At 37.7% G+C, this 26,025-nt stretch overlaps 1 long non-coding RNA gene across 1 annotated transcript in view; it reads left to right on the top strand.

The window, feature by feature from the left end:
• The window catches only part of LOC134797799 (uncharacterized), a 153,886-nt gene that overhangs the window by 54,777 nt on the left and 73,084 nt on the right, over positions 1 to 26,025 (top strand). Inside the window, exon 2 of the long non-coding RNA XR_010145106.1 lies at positions 12,110 to 12,257. This is a non-coding gene — a long non-coding RNA (uncharacterized LOC134797799). The remainder of the gene's footprint in view (positions 1 to 12,109; positions 12,258 to 26,025) is intronic.

The following is a 26,025-nucleotide window of genomic DNA, read 5'->3' as shown; positions in this document are numbered from 1 at the left end:
GTAAAACACAAAAGAGCCCAATATTTTTAATTATTTTATGCTCTTTACCTAGGACCATAGACTAGGAATCCTCTAGATGGAGTTTAGAGCAATTATTTCATGCAACCGATGCTGCCAAAAATGCGGGGGTGCGCGGGACGAGGTGAGCGAAATCCCGTGCCGTGATTGGTCCGTTCAAATACACGGACGTCACACAAAGACATTTTCGACTCGAACATGGAGTAAAATTACCGTATGCGTGGCAGAGAGGGTAGCGCGACTATGCTAAGTCTGGAGGATGTTTTTTCTGTGCCTAGGACTGAATCATGTATTTCGTTAACATCGTATTATTGGATTGTGCCAGTAAAAATTAAATAATGAAGCAAAGAACGAAAAAGATCATAATAATACCGGTATTTTTTGTATGAAGAAAAAACCGGTTCTGAGCCTTGGCTCGCACAGGACAGGGACAATGCATCACTGGAAGAGGCCTTTACCCACTAGGAATTCATGAATTAAATATTAATTTTAAGTTTTATTTTCAAATTTATATGCAACCGTTTTTACAAGGGTTTTTGTATGTTATTTTATTTTATTAGTGATAGCAGGCGTGGCTCACTCCGCAATTTCTTTGCTTTGCTACAGTACGTCTACTATCAGTTCTGACATTGACATATACGCTCACGTCTACGTAACTTACTTTCTATGCATCTCACTCGTACTCGCATATTAGTGCAAGCGAGATGTACAGAAAGTAAATTACGTAGACGTCAATGTCAAAACTGGTGGTAGACGTACTGGTACCTAAAAGTACATCCGTTCCACACCAATTTTGGTAACTAGCCATAAGCCGCGCGTGGCGCTGTCGCCACCTAGCGGCCATATCTGTCCTGATCGTAACAGACACGTTTTGTTAGAGAGTGAGTCTTCTGTACCTAGTACTATTATTTATTCTGTGGTGATAGTAGGTAAGAGGTGTTTGGTAGAAGAAATGTTACTTTTGACACTGACAGATCAGATCCATAACTAATCCAGATCTAGTTCATAACCTGTTATTGAAATCAGAATACGCCTGTATGTTTGTAGACTCGATCACAAATTGACAACATACTAAGGTGCCTGATGTGTACTCACAGACAAAACATCCTCCAGACTTAGCATAGTCGCGCTACCCTCTCTGCCACGCATACGGTAATTTTACTCCATGTTCGAGTCGAAAATGTCTTTGTGTGACGTCCGTGTATTTGAACGGACCAATCACGGCACGGGATTTCGCTCACCTCGTCCCGCGCACCCCCGCATTTTTGGCAGCATCGGTTGCATGAAATAATTGCTCTAAACTCCGTCTAGAGGATTCCTAGTCTATGTGTGTACTATACTAAATTATGAATTATAACATAACGATAACATACTCGTCCAATGTTTAGCGTCCAATGTTTTTTTATGTCTGTATGTCTTTGTTTTCTATATGTAATATGTTGTGGCGTTAAATAAATGTATTTTCTTTCTTTCTTTCGTAATGCTATTTATAAATTGTCATATTACATTCATTCAATTTTTATTTTACTGCTAGCTTTGAAAAGAATAATTATCAAATTATAGTTACACATAATGTAATAGCAAATACCTTCAGTTAACGTAAAAATTAAAAAATAATATTTTTGCATCTTTTGCCTAAAGTAGATAATAATATTTACAAGTGCCAGTGCCACTTAACCTTTGCCCCCATTTCCCCTTAAAAAGTAAGACGTAGACAGGCGTAGCTTTACGTGTCCAATCTACGGCGTAGCGCGTAGCCAGTGAGAGTGCTACGAAATTAGCATACACAATGCAAGTCGCTACGTTGTAGCACAATGTATGAAGCGCAATATTATATTTTGCTGTGCCACAGATCACCTACTACCAGACGGAGCAAGCAGGAGACGTATTGTGACTGTAATAAATTGGATTTGTTATGGATGTGATCAGTCAGTGTCAAAAGTGACGTGTCTGATTGAAGAAATGTGACGACTTCCGATTCGAGCGCCATCTTGATAGTCACGCGTCGTGATTAATTCCTTTGTTTTTTGCCCATTATTATTGTTTAAAGTGTAATATCGATAGCTATTATACAGTAAACGAATGTGACAGAGTGCAGTGAATTGAGAATTAATCTTGAAATGCGTTTAACCACCATTTTGGAGTCAACGGCCGGTAGTCCACGTGATACTTGTAAAGTCTGGACCTTACCGTGGACTATCGCTTTACAAGAGCCAATAAAATCACCGTACAGGCGTACATTGTCTTGTACTAACCGAACAAGTTTAGTTGTCGTATTTAGCTCCTAATACCTTGACACTGGCGAAATAGTCCCACTGGACTGAAGTCATAATTTTAAAAGAATGAAGAACGTTTGATACTGACAGATCATATTCAGATCTGACAAAATGCCCCACACATTTTGTCAGATTTGACAATGACCGTCAGTTTTGTGACGATTGCTAATGGTACAGTAAATTAAATTATTCAAAATTTATGCAATTTTTCGTAAAATAAGGGATAAATAAATACGCTGCGTATGAATTGTATTATTACGCTCAGAGCAGACTCCTTCCTGAAATGAAAGTATGCCACTACAATGCCCTAAGTAAGATGAGAACGTACGTAGAGGGGAGTGGGGCACAGAGTATCACGTATCACTTTTTTTTGTAAGAACTGTAGAAAGTTACGCCATGTTAACTTCAATTTGTATCGTTTTCTAATTTCAGCCTAAAATACGAGTAAAAGCGTACGTTCAAGGGGTATTACTGCAATGTTCTGCCGCCAGAGTGCAGCACTAAGCTAGCTAGTAAACCAAAGTCACTTATACATCTCCTTCTTCCTCGCGTCGCGTTATCCCGGCATTTTGCCACGGCTCATGGGAGCCTGAGGTCCGCTTGACAACTAATCCCAGGAATTGACGTAGGCACTAGTTTTTACGAAAGCGACTGCCATCTGACCTTCCAGCCCAGAGGGGAAACTAGGCCTCATTGGGATTAGTTCGGTTTCCTCACGATGTTTTCCTTCACCGAAAAGCGACTGGTAAATATCAAATGATATTTCGTACATAAGTTCCGAAAAACTCATTGGTACGAGCCGGGGGTTGAACCCGCGACCTCCGGATTGCAAATTGCACGCTCTTACTGCTAGGCCACCAGCGCTTACATACACACTAAAGTCACTTATACATACTGTGCCTTAAACTGTTTTTTGACAAGTTTTCACACACAATAAAATAATCGGAATCGGAAAATCGAAATTTAGTTATCTGCCTCTTTATCGCTCGAATATGCAAGAGTGATAGAGATTTTCTTGTTTCGAGGTAAACCCCCAGATTGTGATGGATAGTTGTAGTGGCGCCCCCTACGCAGAGTTTAGTATACTGTAGGTACCTAATCCATCCTCGAAATTGCTTTATACGTAATGTAACAGCTCAGTTGACGATCGCACAAAACTAAGACAATCAGTGTTGCCAACTCGGATTTTGAAAAAATGCTAGGTTAATGTCTAGATTATGCCAAAATTATGCCAACGTTTTTTGAAATATGCTAAAAAAATGCTAAAATGTAACTTGAAAATAGACACTTAAAATAATATGGTGTCTAAAAATATTGACTAAAATGCTGACTGCTGTCCCATCCCAGCAAAATAGCAAAACAGAGATTTGGCTAAATTTATGCAAGTACCTGAATACAAGATGAGAGAAGGCCATTCCAGAAGGGACAATTTTCGCCCAACCTGATTAAATTGTCTGATCAAATCTGCAAAATGGAACTCAAATATGTCAGTCCACGAAAAAATCAGAGGTCAATTTAACTCAATTAAGTTGCCATTTAAAAAAAAATATAAGTACATATATTATAGTCCATCGACGTCCATCCGCCCACAAAAGTCAAAATTCATATGAAAATATGAACCACAAAGGCGATGGCGCATATTGTCGATGCCAAGTTGGTGCAAACTTGGCTTAGACTAAATTATGCTAAAAAATATGCCAGATGCTAAATGGAAAATTTTGGTGCCAAAGCGAGTGAAAATATGCCAGATCTGGCATCATTTATGCCAAGGCAACACTGAAGACAATAGAGCAAACAGCAAAACTTACAAGGGTATATTGAGTATCCGTGCTTGTTGAAACTTGTTACGAGTATCCAGACAATAGTAAACTATCTTATCTTAGAACTACTATATACCCATTGCTTTATACAACTACTAGCGACCCGCCCCGGTTTCGCACGAGTTAACAAATTATACACAAACCTTTCTCAAGAATCACTATTGATAGTAGTGGAGTGTGCTCAAGCCATAAATAGGTCAAATACGGCGTTCACTGAATAAGAGATTTCCTTTGGTAGAATCAATCTTTCAGGCCTATTCGGATTTCGAGATAATCACAACATCTTGAGACGATTTAGAGATCAACTAGATCTACATTAGATATCCACTAGATGTGACTTGGATATCTAAGTCAAAACTTGTCGAAATCGTTCAAGAGGACCTCCAGAATAGCGGAAACGTCAATTTGACATATCTATCTTACAAATATCTTTAAATTTACATTTACATGGCGCTGGCAGCCGCAAGTGGTTGCGTTCAGTTCTACGAGGCCGTGCCGTACAGCTGCGTTCGTGGCCCACCAAAATGGACTCGCCGGAAGACCAGCGCCGACTCTCGGGTCAGCATTATGCTGAGGCGAGCCCATTTCGTGGTAAACAATTTGTAATTATGTTTGTATTAAGCATTTAATTTTACTTTTGTATGTACACTAAGTTTATCACGAAAAATAAATGATTTATGATTTATGATTTATGATTTAAATTATCCGTATCGTAACTTGTTGAAGTCTAGTAGAATTCTAATTCATTTCCCGAATCGAGCCGTTTGTGTTCCTAAAATGTATTTAAGAAGTGGAGCCACCCAGATTATTGATGCAGGTCGGTGGGGGGGTTTTAAGGGTCGGTGACGTCTGAGGTTAATATTTTTTTAAGTATTGGTTCTATGTCAAGTTTAGTATCATTTTCAACTAAATCAAAGATGTAGACATAGGTTTCATCTAAATCGGTTCAGCCGTTATTGATTTCCCATACAATCTTACACCTTCCTTTTCACTTTTGAGAGATTTTTTTTTAATAAAAAGTATCCTATGTTCTTTCCCGGGACTCAAAATATCTCTATACCAAATTTTATCTAAATCGGTTCAGCGGTTATTGGATCCCAATACAAATTTCCACCTCCCTTTTCACACCCTTAAGGGATGATTTTTGAGATTAAAAGTATGCTATGTTATTCCCTGGGACTGAAACTATCTCTGTACCAAATTTTAACTAAATTGGTTTAGCGGTTTAGGCGTGAAGAGGAATAAAAAAAAGTATATTTTTCATATTTTATGTGATTTTACTTCGGAATTATGATATCATAAATGAATTCGGCATCCCAGATTTATACGAAAACGATACCAAACTTGGCATAGTAGCTTAAATGACATAGATATCAAGATCAAGTTGAGAGCCCCCCCCCCCCCCCTAAAAATTTACATCAAAAATCTCGGTGGCTCCACTTCTTAAATCCATCCTTGGGTCCTAAGGACCAATCCTGCCAAAGGAAATCTCTTGTTCACGCAACGCCGTATCCCACCCCCAGCACCTTCCGCTATAGGTGTATTTTTTGAGTTTATCGCGAACATAGTTATTAAAAAAAACATACAAACACACAGACAGACGCGGCGGGGACTTTGTTTTATAAGTTATAAGGTGTATAGTGATGTGTATAACCATATCCCGTCGCTGGCTTAAACCTGGTATATTGTGTTTTTATTATACGATATACAAGGCTAAAATAATTTAGTAATGCACATGTAAAAATGACAAACGATACTTCCCGCCATAACATAATTCCAAATTAAGGACCCATAAAAAGTAAAATAAATCCGCGAATCCGCTTATCCGAGAACGTAATTTTATTGTTCGTTTTATTGTAGGCTTTAGATTGATCTTTGATACCTGAAAGCATTTATTTTCGCGTTTTATTACGGAGACTATACTGAGAATATACCGTAAAAGTATTTAACTTTGCCCTTTAACGCAACTTTGCCCACCGCGTCACAGTTCAGTAAAAGTGAAAAAACTTAAAAGTAGTTACATATACTTTCGGCTCGATTCGGAAAATGAATTAGATTTATACTAGACTTCTACAAGTTACGATATGGATAATTTAAAGGTATTTGTAAGATAGACATGTCAAATTTGACGTTTCGGCGATTCTGGAGGTCCTCTTGAACGATTTCGACAAGTTATGACTTAGATATCCAAGTCGCATCTAGTCGATATCTAATGTAGATCTAGTTGATCTCTAAATCGTCTCTAGATCTTGTGATTATCTCGAAATCCGAATAGGCCTGTTTGACGGTACCTCTTGTATGCTGCCTGTCAAATAATATGATCATTGAAAAAAAGATCTTGACGTTTATAACAATAGATTTAAATTCCCACGCACGGATCCGTGTCTACGCATACGAGGGGTTAAATCTATCAGCTGAGGGCTCCACAGACCTTGCAATAAATCTCACGCGGTTTTTAACCCATTGCCGACTAAAACGTAGGTGCAACAAATTCAATCGTTCTATGTAGTTTTGGCAGACTGCGAGTTCTCAGTTCGGGGCGATCTACCTACCAGTACCGTAAAAGTATAAAACTTTGCCCTTTAACACAACTTTGCCCACCGCGTCACAGTTCAGTAAAAGCGAAATAACTTTAAAGTAGTTACAGATACACTTCTTCAGTTTCTTCAGAAAGTGGGCAAAGTTATAAGTGTACGATCCTTTTTACGTCACATATGACCAATAACATTGGTGGTTATATTTTTTATTTCAACCACTGAATATGCATTAATCTTTAACACCACAATTTTTCTAGGCCTATATTTTCCCTAACATTTTTTCGCTCAATGACGTTTGCCTTCCGATTTTTTTGTTTACGCTCTGTCTCTGACTTGTTCGTTAGCGTTATTAATGATAATGATGCTGACTCAGCGCAATTACCGTTCGCTATAACTCATACATACTAAATATGTTTCTTGTGTTTTGGCTAGTGATTTACGAGTAGGTACTATGAGAGTTTTACTTGCATTATATTGCTAATGCAAGGAGAACTCTCTGAGCTTTTATTTATTAAACAAGGTAGGTATCTGATATTTCACTCTCGGTTCCATAAATAACAATATCTTTTTGACCGAAGCGAAGCGAAGCGAAGGTCTACGTTGACCGAAGCGAAGCGAAGGTCTACGTTTTGACTCGGGCGTTTTGCTTTTGTATGTCCGGATGTTCTCCTCTACAAGTCGCAATTCTTAACCGATTCTCGTAAATTTTGTAACCGAATTCTATGATTCGATAAAAAAAAATTTGTCGAGCCGGTTTTTGAAAATTTTTCAAAATGGAAAAGTTGTGATAGCTCGCGCTTAAACAAATAGTCGTATCGGTATCATAACACTGTATTCTTTTTGAGACATGTTTACACATTAAATGGCCAAAAATTCAGAAAATTTATTTCACTGGTTTCGGAGGTATTGAGATACTTAATTATAACTTGAGAATGAGTAGCTGAATTTCGTCAGCTTATCTAAGAACTATCATGGCGCATTTTGTAAACGTTTGCTTTTTTTGTTGGCACGGAAGGTCTGGGTTCGATCCTCAGGAATTATATGCTGGTATACTTTTTGTATTTTTTTACACTTAAATTTCGTATTGTTTTTTTTTAATTTACTATATTTTTTTATTTTGAAATTATGATTGATCAAGCGCGGGCAAGTTTCATTTTTACAAGCTTCTATATAACTGTTCGAGCCGATATAGTTTGATGTCCTAATTTCCTAAAAGATGTCGCTGTTACAAACTCAAACTAGGTAACGGTATTTCATCGTAGAATATATACATAATATATATATATATATATATATATATATACCGAATCGTGCTATTGCGGTAACTGTCGTGACTATTTCAAAATCAAACAAAGTGACAGTTAGATTAGAACAGAATAGTACGCGTATTAAGTTGTTTGAGCTGCATGTCGACACGAATTTAGTTTTTGTTGTAGGTATGTTCTACCTACTTAGGTACCCAAGTAGCATGGAAGTGTCGGCAACATCAATATATATATATATACATATATATATATGTATACATATACTGTCAAATATGAGAATATATGATTGGTACTGGTAACTTAGCAACTTATTCAAACAATAACTATCCCTAAAAATTGAGCTTTTTGGTCATTTTCAATTTTTAAATTATTCTAAACCGAGTCATACATTTAATACTCGACTACGGCAACGCAAAAGGAGGGTTATGATTTTGACCGGTATGTACTTGTGTATTGTGTGATTTTGACCGGTATGTACTTGTGTGTTGTGTGTTGTGTATGTATGTATGTATTATGTTCATTTGTTTCCTAATAACTTCTAAAGTATTCATTATAATTTGTGAAACGATGTGTCATTCAAATCGTCCGCTGGACATGACTATGTAAGAACAAACACGGTGCTCTCTAGAGGTCATAAAGCCGCGAACCAAAAAAAATACAAATAAGTAATGATGACGTGTTTGTATATCAATCGAAAGGGATTTTAATACATTTCAAATATGTACATATTGTTAGCTTTTGCGCCCGGCTTTGCTTGCATGCCCCCGTAAAACATTAATTTATCGGGTAATTCAAACTACGAATTTACAAGCGCCCTGGATACTATCCGCGCATTACCAGACTACGGCGATACAAGAAGACTTAAGGATGACTCACGCTAGACCGAGCCGTGCCCGGGCCGTGGCGTCCGACACATCATTTTGGATGATGGCTGATCGGTGATCACGTGGTGCGTATCAAAGAAAACGAAGCGCCGGACGCTCCGGCCCGAAACTGCTCCCAGATATAGGTCGGTTAGGGTTATTTTTTTTTGGTGCCCTAAAAACGAATCTGCTCCCAGAGATAGGGAGGTTAGGGTTATTTTTTTTTGATGACCCTAAAAACGAATCTGCTCCCAGAGATAGGTAAGTTTAAAGGGTTATTGGCTGACAGCGTTTGGGGCAATTTTTTCACTTGTAGTTTTTTAGATTATGTTTTAATTTTAGTGTTTTTGATATTTGTTGTATGTGGATTGGACAGCGTTATCGATTAAAGTTCTTAGCCAGAATATTTCGTAACCTTTCGCAAGAATCACTTTTTTTAGATAAAAATCGCATTTAAGGTAACGGCGGCTATTAACGCGGGTATCAAAATCGACGTCTAACACCGCGGTGTTTACAAATACGCATTTTGCAAGCAAACAGATCTATTCCCTAAGAAATAAAGCATACACAAAACAAGCTCATTCATTGGTCTATCGTGCCCAATAGTGTGAATTTGTGTAAGTGTAACAAAAAACTCGCGATTCGTCAGTTTGTGCGACGGCGGCGCAAGAACCGATTATTCCATACAGACGCGTGACGCCACAGGTAAGTGCACTCCAATCTTACTTAGTGTTTTACGTAATAGTTATGGCAAATAAACTAGTGCAATGCCTTTTAAGAGGTTGTGTATTGTTTTCTACACGATTTTGAATTACTTTTAACTTAGTTTATAACCGGTAAATACGTTTAAAATGGAAAATAAAATACAGCGGTGATAGGCGCCAATTACTTCTGTGGTAAGTAATTCCGTGGTATGCCACGGTAATAGAAAAAGTGGTAGTTATGTTATTTACTCTTTAGTTTTGGTACAAATTATCAGTTATTATAATTTCTTTTATTTATTCCAATCTTGATCTATTCACGCTATTAAAGAGCTATTTCCGTGGTATGGAAAGTATTCAACTAACCCTTAATTTTTAAGAAAAACTTCAGCACCGATTTCCTTGTTTCTATGGGAACCCTTAATCTGTCAACTTTTTTTTATTTTGAGATAAAACCTAAAATTTACTTGCCGGTTATGTGATTTTGTCTTTACAAGAAGCTTGTAATATACGTGTTTGATTTGATTTGAAAAACCATCTGTGTTTTATTCTTTTTATGGGTCGGAATTAGGTTTAATCAAACTCCAAATTAAGCCTATTACCGATGGTATGATCAGATTACCCTCGGTGATAGAATGTATAGAAATCTATTACCGACCCAGAGAAATATCGAATGGGTCGGTAATAGGCTCTTAAAGAGTTATCTATTACCGAGTGACTGTTTGGTATTGTATTTTTGGTATTTTTAAACATACTCCTATAGTTTTATTTTTTATTTTTGTATCATTATTAAACTTAATGACACAAAAAGAATATACAGAACCCACGTCGTTATTATTGTTTTAACCGTCGGTATTAGGTTTCGAATTTTGAGTTTGGTTTCTATTAACGAGTGCAGAAAAATCATGCCAATTGTACCCTCGGTAATGAAAGCTCAATTCGCGATAATAGAATCACAGCCTGACCCTTGCCACGGTAATAGAAGATTTGGTCATTTTTGCTTCAAAAAATATTTTAATACATATAATAACCGAAAATGAATCCAAAAACGTGTGAAACGGAAAGTTCATTAAATGCTCTGATGAAAAAAAAAAATTCCTGGCTGTTAGACAGCATTGATACCCTTAATTTTTGGATCTCTTTTGAAAAGTTCCTTAACTACCACGGTAATAGGTGCCTTTACCTTAATTACGATTTACTCACTTCTCGCTTAATAGTTGACAAAATACGGGCCTATAAGGTAGTTGCAAGTTGCAACCACTGTGTGGCGCTGTCGTCGTGCCCAATAAGATAATATGCTCGCGAGGTCTACAGCTCACAGAGCCACTAGTTATATGTTAATTGAAAGTACTACCTACCCTCAAAAATACAGTGACATGACGTACTCCGTTCGAGCGCCAAAATACCTCGTCAGAAATTGATGCCTTTTCATCCCTTATTTTACAATCTACTATTTATACACACTTTTATTGGAAGTAAGCTGAGCGCGCTCCATGTGCCTTTCCCAGCTTCTCTGCTCTCAATAATACGGATTAACGAAATATTTCTAACATTTTTTTTTGTTAGCCTAGTTTGGTGTCCCACTGCTGGGCAAAGGCGTCCCTTCGTTTTCTTCACTCGACCCTGTCATCGGCATTTTCCCACCATTTGGGGTAGAATGCGTCCAAGTCGTCCCGCCATCTCCTTTTCGGTCTGCCTAAACCCCGACCTGCACCGTCCATTGTGTTCCGTGGGTCCCACTTAGTAACCATTTTGGCCCACCTTTCTGGGTGCATGCGACAGACATGTCCAGCCCAGTCCCACTTAAGCTTAGCGGTCTTGACGCCTACATCTACAACTCTAGTTTTGGAGCGTATTAGTTCCGTGTTTCTGATTCGATCAATTCTGCGAACACCTAATATACTACGCTCCATCGCACGCTGGCAAACCTTGAGTTTAGATTTTAGAGACTCAGTTAATGACCAAGTTTGTGCACCGTAGGTTAGGATGGGCAGGATGCACATGTCAAGGAGTTTGCGCTTAAGACACAAGGGAAGGTCGCCCTTCATTAGCGCTTTCATTGGACCAGAAGCTCTTCCAGGCGTTCTCGATACATCTATCAATTTCGATAGACCACCTTTTTATATACTTAATACAATATTTCACAAAACTTTGCTAATGATCGACATTGTTAAAACTTTCTAGCCAGCTGTTTGTATAGGATTAATTACGACTGCGTTTGATACGAGCCAACATGGTATAATAATATACTCCGCCTGGTACTCTATTCCCGTCTTTTCTAGGTCACCTAACTGACACAAGCCTACGTCATCATGCGACAGCGCTATATGATAATATGCGATGGCGCTATATATAGCGGCCATGTTATTGTGACGTAGGCCTGTGTCACTCTGGGAATAGAAGACCATGTTTTATTAGACCATGCGAGCCAATAAAAACACCACACTAACTTAACGTTGCTCATAATTTTCTAAGCTCCTTTTAGGATTCCGCTGGGCGCTAAACGAATAAATAAATAAATAAATAAATTAATATTGAGGACATCTTACACAGATCGACCTAGCCCCAAACTAAGCATAGCTTGTACTATGGGTACTAGGCGACGATATAAACATACTTAAGTATATAGATATATACATACTTATATAAATAGAAAACAACCATGACTCAGGAACAAATATCCGTGTTCATCACACAAATAAATGCCCTTACCGGGATTCGAACCCAGGACCATCGGCTTCGCAGGCAGGGTCACTACCCACTAGGCCAGACCGGTCGTCGTCTGAATGAGACAAAACTATGCAATAAATCAATGATCTATCGCCAGATGAGATCGCCACGTCTATTGCTTGTATCCGGATAGGTGGGCTAACCACCAAGCCATAGCCACCAAGTATATGCCAGTAAAAAATGTGGCAGTGGGCAGAGTAGGCCCAGGAGATGGCGAGACGACGACACCTTTCTTTACAACTGGCCGGAGGAAGCACAAAATTAGGAGTTATGGAGTACCAGCGGAGAGGCCTTGGCCCAGCGATGGGACACTCAAATAGGATGAGAAAAATGTTGTGCATTGGAGCAAACTCATTTTAAAAAGGTCACTTCTTAGGACAATACAATAAATGTTAACGACTCTGGTGTATCCTGTTTTTCTTATTTGAGTCACAATTACTCAGTAAGTAATCAGTACTTAAGTCAGTATCTGCTTAAACAAGAGTTCGAGTAGCGTCTATCATTATATATTATATATGTATGAAATATATAGTAGTAGGTATATTAAAATATATTCTAGTATTTTTATATGTGTATTCTACATGTAGTTTATCAGAATTATTAGTTGTTCAGTTGTTTTCCATTGTTCTAATAAATTCCTTTGTTCTCCTTGCACCAGTTTTACATATCTCTGTTTGGCCAGACGGTTGACTGGTAGAGCATGCCATTAGGCATGAAGTCCGCAATTTGTACATTATTTTTATGTTTTGTGCAATAAAGATTGAATAAATAAAATAAATAAATACTGAAAAAATATATCCCGCCTGTATAAATTAGCTTTAGATTCCCTTTTGTGATGTCGATAGGAATAACGCAAACGAGTTGAGCGTACTATAAAATGTACTTGTAATTTAAAATGCAGGCCAATTTTCTTGGATAACTCTTACGGCATAGACGTATATCTCAGGACTGGCCTTACGGGCAATAAGAATGGGCATGAACGGGGCCAGTACAGCGGTGTGACACCGCTACAACGCGATTGGTTGATGAGTTCGCATCACACGCGCGATTGGTCGCAACTAGTTGCGTTAGACTGCACGATTGGCTCGAATTCGTGAGTGACACCGCTGAAGTAGTACCATTTTTAGTGGCCGTAAGGCCCGTCCTGGGATCTAATACGTCAATGTCTTACGGCTTCTATGCGAACACTTTGATGTTTTCAATATTCTAAAATAACTTCTCTCAGTGCATTTCTTTAAATTCGTCGTTTATCTAACCCCAGGGAAACAAGACATAAACTTCTCCTTGTAACAAAAATAGTATTACAGTGTTTTCTTGATATATTTTGAACAAATATCTGTGGCCCTGGTGAATAAGGTTGCAAGTCTCGGGCAGCGCAGGTGTAAAAGGGTGTAAGTTCCACGTATTACTTATGCCCTTTTAGACTTAAGCTGCGCGAGACTTGTACCCTTTTTCAATAGGTCTACGGATATTTTTGCTGCAATTTCAAGTTGAATCTAAGACTTTTGTAAATATGAAAAGGGATCGTATAAAGAACGGAGCACGAATCTTCGAGAATCTCGAGGGAATTTATCTCCCACTTAAAAACAATACAGTTTCAATGTCCAAATGTCCAAACATGAAATATTTGTTTAAAAAATATTTTTACTTTTAGTAAAGAGCTGGTATGAGGATGCTTCGTTTTCAATAGAAACTACTACCTATATGAAGTGGCTTCCCATAGAAAACTAAGTATCGTACATCTCGGCCCGGACCCGGACCGTTCTAGAGTAATATTTTTACAAAAAGCAATAGTTTAACCAAATGGTAAATAAGTAAGATTTATTACATACCTACTCATATTTTATGTACGGTGCAAGAGGGCAATTCCGATTGAGTGCGAGAACCAGATAGCGAAGAAGATGTTTTTCGTACTCATATGACACATATATGGCTCTCTAGTTAATAATATATTATAAAACCAGGAAGATATTTCGACTAGTTAAAATTTCCGTACAGTCTCTAAAAGATTCCTTCTCATTGATTTACTTGAGTAAATCAACGAGAAGGAATCTTTTAGACACCAAAAATTTAAAACAGTTTATGGTTTAAGAATTTATTTCTCCAAAAGAATTATTAATTCACTTATATCACAGAAATACAAACAAACATTATGTAAATTATTTACAAAGTGCACGAATAACATAAAATATAATCTAAAACTAAACAAAGCAGCGTATTTATTTTAAGAGCCAACGGGAGTGGTCATTTCTCCATACAAACGTACTCCTCGTTTTCCTCCGTGGTTTTTGAAGCTAGAGCAATGATTTTTTCAAAACAGATTAATATTGTCAATATCTGTGTCGGACCGTTTTGCTTTTTTTGAAATTTTTGTTTTTTAAGGCGCTATAGCCCTTCAGAAATGGCCAAAATGGCCTAATTGACTATGCCGCAATGAGAGGCATGGCATTCAAAACTGATATCAATTAGCCAAAAAAGCAAAACGGTTCGACACAGATAATTTCATAATCATTTAGATTTCCAAATTTGGTTACAATTGGTTAAGTTTTGGAGGAGGAAACAGAGGAGTACGAAACCTCGATTTTTGAGATTTTTACGCAGGATTTTTCGCCTTGTCCTTATCGCGCTACTTTTAGGTGCCGCTTCCGTTAGCGAGACGGGTATATTTACCTAAAATATTTAAAACTCAGCTCCTGTTTCGTCTTAAAAGTGGGTATTATACAGTGCGAATCGGCAACTGGTAACAGTACAGTGAAATTGTCACCGCGCGAGCGCGGGCGGACCAGGCTGTCGCGCAGTCCAGCGTAACGTGACCTACAAATAACTAACGTGACCGTTATGTAAACCTGTGTTGTGTACAATAAAGTGATTACTACTACTACTACTACTACTACTACCTACTGCCGTATCCGAACTTCAAGATATTCACAAGAGACGACAAGTACTAGATCCATTCTAGATACGTTATAGTTTAGATATCAACTAGTTCTCTTTTGCAGCGCAATTCGGGCAACCAATGTCACTTTTACGTTAGATAGAGTAAGATATCTATTAGATGTGAATTGGATCTCTAAGTCATATCCTGTGGAAATTGTTCAACAGTATCTCCAGAATCGCGCAAATGTCAAATTTGACAGGTTAGATCTTAAACATATCGTTATCGTATCTTGGTGATGACTAAAAGATGTCTAATAGATGTCTATTTCAAAATCCGAATCAGGCCCTTAGATATCCAAGTCACATCTAGTCGATATCTAATGTAGATCTAGTTGATCTCTAAATCGTCTCAAGATCTTGTGATTATCTCGAAATCCGAATAGGCCTGATATGGCACATATATGGCACTCTAGTTAATAATATACCTAATTATGTATTATAAAACCTGGACGATATTTCGATTAGTTAAAATTCCCGCATTCAAAATTGTCGCCTTACTTACAGGATGAGTAAATCAATGAGATTATTTTAGAGACCAAAAATTTAGAACAGTTTAAATAACATAAAAGTTGGGATGTTTCAACGAACATAATATGCACGCGCGACGATGAATTTAAATAAATTATTTAGTCACTATCAAAGTGGTACTAAGAGTACATAAACAAGTTTAACATTTTCGTTGACGGACTTTATATTTACTACAAAGGACCCGAACGCACGGCTCCGACAAAATTAGCAACTCAAAGTTCCATTCTTCAGTCGACTGACAAATTGCATTGTGCATTGTACCCTGTATATTTAGAAAGCCCAGTACGTAGCCAACATGCCAATCGTTTACGCTTAACATGCCAACTGTCACTGTAGCACTAATATGGAAGAGTAAAGAGACAAAGCGTTTCGCTGTCGTAGCGCAAGCGATTGTCACCTTGGCTAAGCACACTGTACCCTTACTTTGAATTAAGAGAGAGCTGACCCACAATAGGGATGATGACACATGTTGAATTTAATAACAAAACCTAGTAAAATAGATAGCAAATGAGCAATTTATCACAATAATGTGGATTAAAATAATATATGGAAATAATACAAAAATACAGGACCTGAAAGTTCCAAAATTTTAGTTTTTTTTAACTCCCAAGAAGGAAATAAGTAAGAATACCATTCGATTCTTTAAATTTTATCCAAAAAAAGATTGTATAGCAACTATGACATAAACGCAATATTTCACCGACAAAAACGCAATTATTTTGTTTTTTCCATACAGTCCATACTTCAAGATGGACTCTCAGTGACCGTGACGTCACGGTCACTTATCGTTTTGTTAGGGGCGTTTCGCGAGTGAAGTACGATTGTCAGACTTTGACTATCGTTTCTGACTTTTGTATTGCTTTATTGCAATGGGTCCCATATAGACATTTGATCCTAAAAACAAACCTGATCGATTGATATCGTATAAATGAAAATTTGTCATCTAGCCTATTGTAGTTTTTATATTAAATTACACGTTTTAAGAAAGGGCAAATGTCATGACCTCTCTAACCAAAAACTTAAAATGGTAAAATTGGCTTGTTAAAATAAAAATCGCGAACATTATCAAAACTACTCCGAGACCACGGGGACAACGCCGTCCTCGAAACGTCGGAGGTAAATCTTAAAACTTAAATACGCGATTAAGTCCCGTTGTGTAGTTTTGATAATGTTTAATAATCGTGAAAGTTTAAATCAGTGAATCGCGAACATGATTTAGATTTAGATATTTATTCTCATAATATTAAATTACATTATAAATTATGCTAGACTAATCTACACGAATTTATATTATGATCGTCATTCATATTTACATAATATTATTTAATACATACAAATTAAAAAATGTCTTGCAATAATTAATCTTATGTCAACAATTTATCCATTCATGTCAAAACAAAATACGGTAATAACTTAGTACGAGTATCTCTTAATGATCGTCATGTTCTAAATAAAATACTAGGTACATATTACAATACTAGCTGTGCCCGCGGCTCCGCCCGCGTGGAATTCGGTCTGTGTCAGTAAGCGGCTAATTTCTAATCCTAATTTCTCTCCCTCTCCCCTGGAGGCGGAACTTGAAGTAGGTAAAGTTGACAGATGGATATGCTAGAGGACTGTAGTGCAGATAAAATATTTTACAATTAGGTACCACTAAATAAAACTACACTCCAAAGTCAATAGTTTTTTCGCCCTTATTCAAATTTTACACGTGATTTAAACGACAGAGTAGGTAGTAGGTGTATATCGGACGATACAGTAAGCCGTAAGGTATAAGCGCGCGAGCGAAAGCGAAGCGGCCTGCCTGTGGCTAGACCGCCACTCACCGTGGTCTTCTTCAGACTCCTGAGGAAGACACGTGCCCCTTGTAACCTCAATGCGTTGCGAGACTTTCGGGAATAATTCGATTGTTTTCGGGAATGCATGGTAATGCGTATAAAATGCGAGACCCAAATCATTTGACTCCGCAAACGACCAGTCCCGGATTAAGATATCTTGATGCCCTAAGCATTTCTAGACCATGGTGCCCCCTCTCCCTAGGGTCATCAAGATTACATTGAATTTTTTTGGTAAATTGAGTGACGTTCATTGCCGCATTACAGCTGAGAATGGAAATTAATGACATCATTTTATCACGACAATTGACAGTGCCGCAGCAGTAACGTTGCAACAGGGGACCTAATGCTGCAGCAGTCGCCACCCGAATGTCACCTTTATCTAGGGTTGCCAACCGTACTATATTATATAGTATTGTACTATATTTTGGCTCTCTGTACTATATACTTTTGGAAAAATATATAGTACGCTAAAATACTATATTTCCGATTAAACGAATATTACACTCATGTTTAATATTTTATCTGAAAGTACTATATTTTTTTGGAATGTACTATATTTTTATTCCTTATTCTGGAAAATACTATATTGCACCAAAAAAAAGTTGGCAACCCTACCTTTATCACATCTTAGAATGTCATTGAAAACGCGAGCGAAGCGAGCGCGAAAATTTTTCGATATAAAAACGCAATTTTATAGACAGTTGTACATTTTTACTTTTAGTATGGAAATCAGTCACATAATTTTATCACGAAAATTGACAGTGCTGCAGCAATAAGGTTGGAACAGAGTAATACTGCTGCAGTTGCCATAGCTTAGAAAGTGATTGAAAACGCGAGCGAAGCGAGCGCGAAAATATTTCGATATAAAAACGCAATTTGATAGACAGAGTTGTACATTTTTACTTTTAGTATGGAAATCAGTCACATCATTATATCACGAAAATTGACAGTGCTACAGCAGTAACGTTGCAACGGAGTAATGCTGCTGCAGTTGCCATATCTTAGAAAGTGATCGAAAACGCGAGCGAAGCGAGCGCGAAACTTTTTAGATATAAATAGGCAATTTGATAGATAGTTCTACATTTTTACTTTTAGTATGGAAATTAGTCACATCATTTGATCACGAAAATTGACAGTGCTGCAGCAGCAACGTTGCAATAGAGTAATGCTGCTGCAGTCGCCATATCTTAGAAAGTAATTGAAACGCGAGCGCGAAAATTTTTCGATATAAAAACGCAATTTGATAGACAGTTCCACATTTTTACTTTTAGTATGGAAATCAGTCACATCATTTTATCACGAATATTGACAGTGCTGCAGCAGTAACGTTGCAACAGAGTAATGCTGCTGCAGTCGCCATATATTAGAAAGTGATTAAAACGCGAGCGAAGCGAGCGCGAACATTTTTCGATATAAAAACGCAATTTGATAGACAGTTGTACATTTTTACTTTTAGTATGGAAATCAGTCACATAATTTTATCACGAAAATTGACAGTGCTACAGCAGTAACGTTGCAACAGAGTAATGCTGCTGCAGTCGCCATATCTTAGAAAGCAATAGAAAACGCGAGCGAAGCGAGCGCGAAAATTTTTCTATATAAAAACCCAATTTGATAGACAGTTAGACAGTTGTACATTTTTACTTTTAGTATGGAAGTCAGTCAGATCATTTTATCACGAAAATTGACAGTGCTGCAGCAGCAACGTTGCAACAGAGTAATGCTGCTGCAGTCGCCATATCTTAGAAAGTTATTGAAAACGCGAGCGAAGCGAGCGCGAACATTTTTCGATATATTATTAATTTATTAAATCAACATAATTATTCAATTATTTTTGTTGATATCCGTGTCTTCTAAACTTAGAGTTACCTTTGGCAAAATCTTTCTTCGGTGGCTTATTCATGTCACAACGTATTAAATTCAGCTCCATCTGTTAGTTTACCAGGGTACTCAATAGTGGTAGCACATATTTGAAAAAAGTTTGCCCCTCCTTCCTAAGTAGCGCCATACGATTCAGGGGCAAACTTAAGTCAATCGAGTATTGTGGCTACCCCCCCCTTTTTAGGGTTGAATTTTTATAGCCTATAACCTGGCCGGGGATTTTCTCGACAGATTAGTAAAGTTTTCATCAAAATCCGTTCAGCCGTTTTCACGTGATGCGCGTTCAAATAAACAGACAAACAGATAAACAGATAAACAGACAAACAGACAAAAAATCTAAAAACTTTTGGAACGTGTTCTGTTATCGATTCTAAGTATCCCTAGCCAACTTTTTTTCAAATATCTTCCATGTACAGACTTTCGACCGTCTTCAGCTTTATTATATGTATAGATACATAAATCAATAACTGATGTCATGTCTCCTTCAATTTACTTATAGGTATATCGTTAAATATTTCATACACAACTTAATAGTATTCCAATGAGCAGTATCCGATTGTGCAATTGACATCGCCTGTCACGCTACAATTGGTTTTTATTTATAAAATGGTTGTACGTTGCTTTATTTAAATAATTTTTGTACCTATTATATATTAAACAGGTACCTAATATAAAAGTTATTTCACGCTAGTCATATTATTTACTAGTTGCGTTGTCTCAGACCAAGCTAGTACTATCACCCACACTGTTAACTGTACATCGTGGACCTTATGCTTTTTGTAATAAGGTCCACAGATGTACAGTTAAGAGCGTTGCTGTTTGTACCTAAATTATAAATCGAGAACCACTAAAAGTCTAGTTCTACGTATACAGAATCTGCCCCTAATTTTTTTCTCTCCAATGTTTTATGGCATACTTTATTACAGTATCAAGCCTCAAACAGATACGGCGTCTAAATCACCCTTATGGACGAATAAAGGTGCTACGAAAACGTTAACGATGGATATAGCCGAATGTGGCTATAATAAATCTGACGTATAATATTTCGAAGGGCCTTATTCAAGGAAAATCGAGGATTGAAGTTTGCTGATTACGTGATAGTTTTCCTTTAGGGCTTCTTATAAAATACGGAAGAAAAGCACTAACATATAGGAGAAAACTTGTTTCTAAACGTATTTTATAACTTTGTTTTAAAATACGTTTCGGGATTGACATGGTAATACACCTAACTGACACTGATCTGAGCTGCACACGTTTAAACATACAGACATACGGAAATGGCGAAACATTTAGAGTTTTCTTCTGGATCGAAACTTTAAAACATTAAAATAACAATCAGTGACTGCGCTCTAGAATCCAGCGAGCGTGCCTTAAACATGTTTTAGATATAATTATAATTTTGACACGTCAGAGGCATATATTCAAAATAAGGCCCAAATTTTGGCTAATATAGGGCCTAGGCTGAAAAAAAAGAAGGATGTTATGGTTATCTCATTCATAATACAAATAGGTAAAAACTGCAAAAACCGATACTATTTTAACATTTCTAAGCACATTTGGAGCTTACTAGGGTAAATCGTCAATTACTGGCCACCGGCTAATAACTGGCCACCATAAACTAAAAATGAATTCTAATCACGTCTACTTCATGCATCCGGAGAGGTGGGCTAGCTTAGCCACCAAGTGGATGCCGGTAGAGGGACGTGGCCGCGGTAGGCCCAAACGGAGATGGAGAGATGACCTGGGCAGCTTCCTGAACAACTGACCGGAGGAAGCACCAAATCGGGAGTCGTAGAAATTAAGGGGAGAGGCCTTTGCCCAGCAGTGGGACACTCAAATAGGCTAGAAAAAAAATCACCTATTAAACAGAATTCACTTAGTATAAGGTTTGAATAGGTAACTAGCCACCTTATACTAAAATGACCACCACGCCACCAAAAACCCCTATGTGTATATTCATAATATCAGTTAGCTAGTTTAACACATTCAATACCACTAAGTGCTACGGGTTACGCTCGTAGCGCGTAGCCACGGTTTCGTCGTATGTAGCGCGTAGTCGCTACGAACAGTGTACCCGACAGTCGGGTTCTTGGTGTTGAATGTGTTAAGCACAACGTTCAGGGACTACAATGTAGACATTGTTCACGTGCGAACTCTTGAGTACCTAAATATGCAAGTTGCTTGTGCATGAATGGTATTGTGTAAACTCGTCTGAACAGCCTTGAGAGGATTTCAGATAAATGGAAGCAGTGCATCTCATATTACTCATATACAATATCTATGGTACTTAGAACACTTGTTTATGCCAAGTGAATGGATTTTGTATTGTAAGCATCACTGTAATGAATATTCTATACGTGGCCTTATACTGATGAAACCATGTAGTATGCATCTGGCTTTATACTTTTTGGTTATTGCATCTATGGTCATTTTGGTGGATATAGAGAACTGTCAGATTTGGCGGCAGGTTTTTGCCCCGAGGTTATGTCCGATTTGATCTTTTGTAATCTTATAATTAATCCTGTATATCGATGTAATAAAAGAAATGCTACTGGAAGCAGTGGTTTGAGTGCTAAACCCCTTTTACTAAGCATTAAATCTATATATGATTATATCTCAGAAAGCGGGATTATGAATTCAAATGCCCACATAAAGATTGGATGTAATTTACTTTCATCTACTGTGAGAAGAGACGTTGGAATACAATGAGAGTAGATCTCGACGAAAATGAAACTTACGCAACCATCAGCTTCATGGTGATACATCATTAAGAGCCTGTTACATGGTTATGATTGTTATGAAGAAAGGCAAGGTGGTAAGGATGTCATCGTGCATTATTCAGGTGCAATGCAGATGCTCAGTAAAGCTAATAGTTATTAACACTGAGTTATTTAATGACATTTTGTAAGTTGATTGTTTACTATTGTTATTTTTGGATGGACACTGAAAGTTTTCTTTTAATGATGCATGTGGATATAATATTCACCTATATATGTTAAGAGATAACAAAGAAACGAGAATGAATTGGTATCCCAGAGGTCTTTGCTATGATGGAATGATGGGATATAGCTAAGATGAGAGGGAGAACTTAAACTGACAGCGGGCTAAAATTGTAGGAGAGTGGCCCATGATAGTTGTCAATGTAAATATAGGTACTCTAGTCTCTAATCCCGAGAAAAAGAATCTCGATAGGTAGATGTGTATATTGGATAAAAGACACACAGAAATTAATTTTAGATTTGATAGTAAATTGATAGCAAATAAATTATTTATTTAGTAGTTCCGAATATGATAAGTTATTTAATTAGCGTTTTATTTTTGTGTAAATGTTGTCATTAAACAGCTGTACCGATATTCGGAACCTAAGAATAATATTGAAACATGTTTGTTATCGCCTGGTGGTGGGAAGACGCCAAACCAATGTGATTATACATATCCTATGATATACTTATTATGTGTATGTAATATAATTATATTATGAGTGTTTAATTAATAATGTAGTACGTACACCCTTTATTGTAACACCTGTGAGGAGAGAGATATTTAGTAAAGTATACAATTTGATAGGTACATTTTGTAAAATTAACATTATTGCACCTTACAGCTAATGCCAAAGCAGCACAATTTGGAACACATTAACAACATAAAGCATTTTTAACATTATTTATAACAATACAATATACAGCTAAGACACATGTATTCATTATGGTATGCTACTCTTAGGCATCTCTCTTTCTAATATCCTCTTGCACTTTCACATCACTATTCCGGATCGTTTTTATTTGCTAGATAATTTAACGGACAACTATAGTACATTGTAGGAGAGGACGGAAAACCGCTAAAAGATGGACGAGTGAGTTTGAGGGCCGACACGTTGGTGGAGGCCCTCGAATAATACGACTCCATCTTTAGCGTTTCCGGCCGAGGCATTACATAGTGCTTTTCACGACTACTGCGAGGAAATAAGGAAACATTTGGATAACTATAAGTACTAGCCCGCGATTTCTCTGGTAGCAAATTACTAGCCACTGCCTGTGCTGTCTCTTGAATTTCGGTAGGCGTCAGCGTAAGAATATCATTTTCTTCACTAGAAGAACTCATTTTTATAGCGAGCGTAGATACGTGTTTCTTATATTTTATAGTACTATCCAATTCAGTGAGAATTTTCCGATCCCGCCTTTTTTCTTTTTTATCACATTTAAGAGGCGTTTTTATGTTGTTTGCTTCAAACGGACTCTAAACTTAGAAGCGTTTTTGCTAAAAAAACCACAAACAGCTACAAAAGTAAAAAACGCCTTAAGCGTGAATCGAATGAACTGACTGAATGAATGAATAGTTTGACATTTCGTTTTTTTTTTAAACAAGAAATTGGTCCTATAAATAACCTAAATTTATTTTTGAAGGAAAAAGTTGCGCCAAAAAACACCTTTTATTGATTTTTATGTTTTAAATTATACTCATTGCTGTAGCGAACTGTCACCAATGACAGATGATGATAATAATGAAACATTGTATACTCGCGTGCAAAAGTATTGCATCACTTTGCATTTTTTCGTCCGCATCCAATATATTTGTAAACTGGTTAATTTCTCTAAATTATTTTAATGTAATCATGTTCCTTGAAGTTTTAGCTTTACGAAAAGTAAAAAAACATGGAAATCGGCCCAGTATTTTTCAAATTATCGGCATTTTCCCGATTTGTGAGTGGTTTCACGTTATCACGCGCACGAGTTGCGTTACCCTTGACCCTTATAAAACGGGGGTAGAGAAGGGGTTGTTATCAGTCACTTATCAGAAGTCGATCGTTATATATCTCCGCGTATTTTCCCGTGAAAAAGACCTGGAAAAATGGAAACCACTGAAGCTGAAGTCCGCCAAATCATCCAGCCCCTGCAAGCGGGGCGTAGCCAACGTTCAGTAGCTGCCGAGCTGAATTTAAGCCAATCTGCAGTTTGCAGAGTTTACCAGAGGTTCCAGGGGACTGGATCCTTTACTTCAAGACCAAGAAGCGGCCGCAGAGAGTGTACATCAGAGAGGGACGACCGCTTCTTTGTCACAACATCTCTCCGAGATCGACACCAGACCAGCATTGCCATCCAGCAGCGTCTGCGTGAGGTACGAGGAGTGGCTGCCAGTGAGTAGACAATAAGAAGAAGACTTAAGAAAGCGAACTTGACACCCAGGAGGCCCGCAGCGGTGCCCAGATTGCTGGCGCGACACCGTACAGCCTAAAGAGAGTTTACTGAAAATCACAAGGACTGGACCATTGAGCAATGAACCCCAGTTCTCTTCTTGAAAGAGTGCAGAATGTGTTTGAATGGATGTGACCGAAAAGGAAGAGTCTACAGAAGGCCAGAAGAACAGTTCGCTCAATGTTTCTTCTCCGAAAGGGTCGCCTATGGCGGTGGATCCGTAATGTTCTGGGGCGGCATTCGTGCCTGGCGGGGGCCGTGACAGTGGATTGACCGCTGCCAAGTACATCACTGATATCCTGGAGGAACATGTTGTTCCTTATGCCGGTATTTTTGATGAGGGGTTCATCCTAATGCAGGATAATGTCCCGTGTCATACCGCTAGGGCCACCGCAGCCTACCTTCTCGAAGTGGGCATCGACACAATGGACTGGCCAGCGATGAGCCCGGACCTTAACCCCATTGAACACGTGTGGGACTACCTAAAAAGGAGGGTTCGAAAGCGGAATCCTGCCCTGGTCAACGTTGAGGAGTTGAAGGGAGCCTTGCTGGAGGAGTGGGACGCTATTCCTCATGATCACATTAGAAAATTAATTACGTCTATGAAAAACCACTTGGTTTGTGAAAGGAGGCCTGTAGGTGGCAATACCAAGTATTAATTTAATAATAATAAACGATATTGTATTAAAAAAATGACTTTTATTCTCAAGTTTCCGGATTTATTTTTGGAGCATTATGCGACTACTTTCAGTTTTATGATTTTTTATAGTCTTCAGATTCGAAATTTCATTGAATTTACCATTTTTCTAATGCGTTACATTATAAGCTTTCAGTTGATACTAAAATTTTCAGAATCGGGTATAGAATTACAAAGATATTGGGTGCGGACGAAAAAATGCAAAGTGATGCAATACTTTTGCACGCGAGTGTAGTAGTGGTGGTTCAAGTGCTACAGCTATTGCCTACTTTCCAGCTTGGTTTTAGACCATCTATTGCCACATTTCCGAACAGTGGCGTGAAAAATTTAATTATTTATTTCACACCAGCTCGGAAAGGCTTACTTTGCACTTCAAAGACTGAGAGCAAAGTTTCATTTTATTCACAAGTGAGGCAAAGGAATCAAATGCAAATTTTGAGTTGTTTTCTTATGTTTGCTGGTAGAATTGACTTTTAAATCTTAAATATTTAATAAAATTCATTTGTATTTGATTTTGTATGATATTTTTACATTTAATATTTGCTTCGGGTTGGTGTGGTGAAACATTTTGTGTTTCACTTGGGGCAAATTTTGTTTAACCCTCGTGCTTTGAAACCCTCGCAACGCTCAAGATTCCATGTTTCGAATGTTTTACTTGCTCAAGTATCAATATTAGCACGAGCGGTTAAACAACAACTTTGCCCCCTTGTAAAATAAATAACTATTTCAATATAGTCAGCTA

The sequence above is a fragment of the Cydia splendana genome, chromosome 15 (genome assembly GCF_910591565.1).
Source record: "Cydia splendana chromosome 15, ilCydSple1.2, whole genome shotgun sequence".
Classification (NCBI taxonomy): domain Eukaryota; kingdom Metazoa; phylum Arthropoda; class Insecta; order Lepidoptera; family Tortricidae; genus Cydia; species Cydia splendana.
The sequence above is the reverse complement of the archived record's forward strand: the minus strand, read 5'-3'. Positions and strand labels throughout refer to the sequence as shown.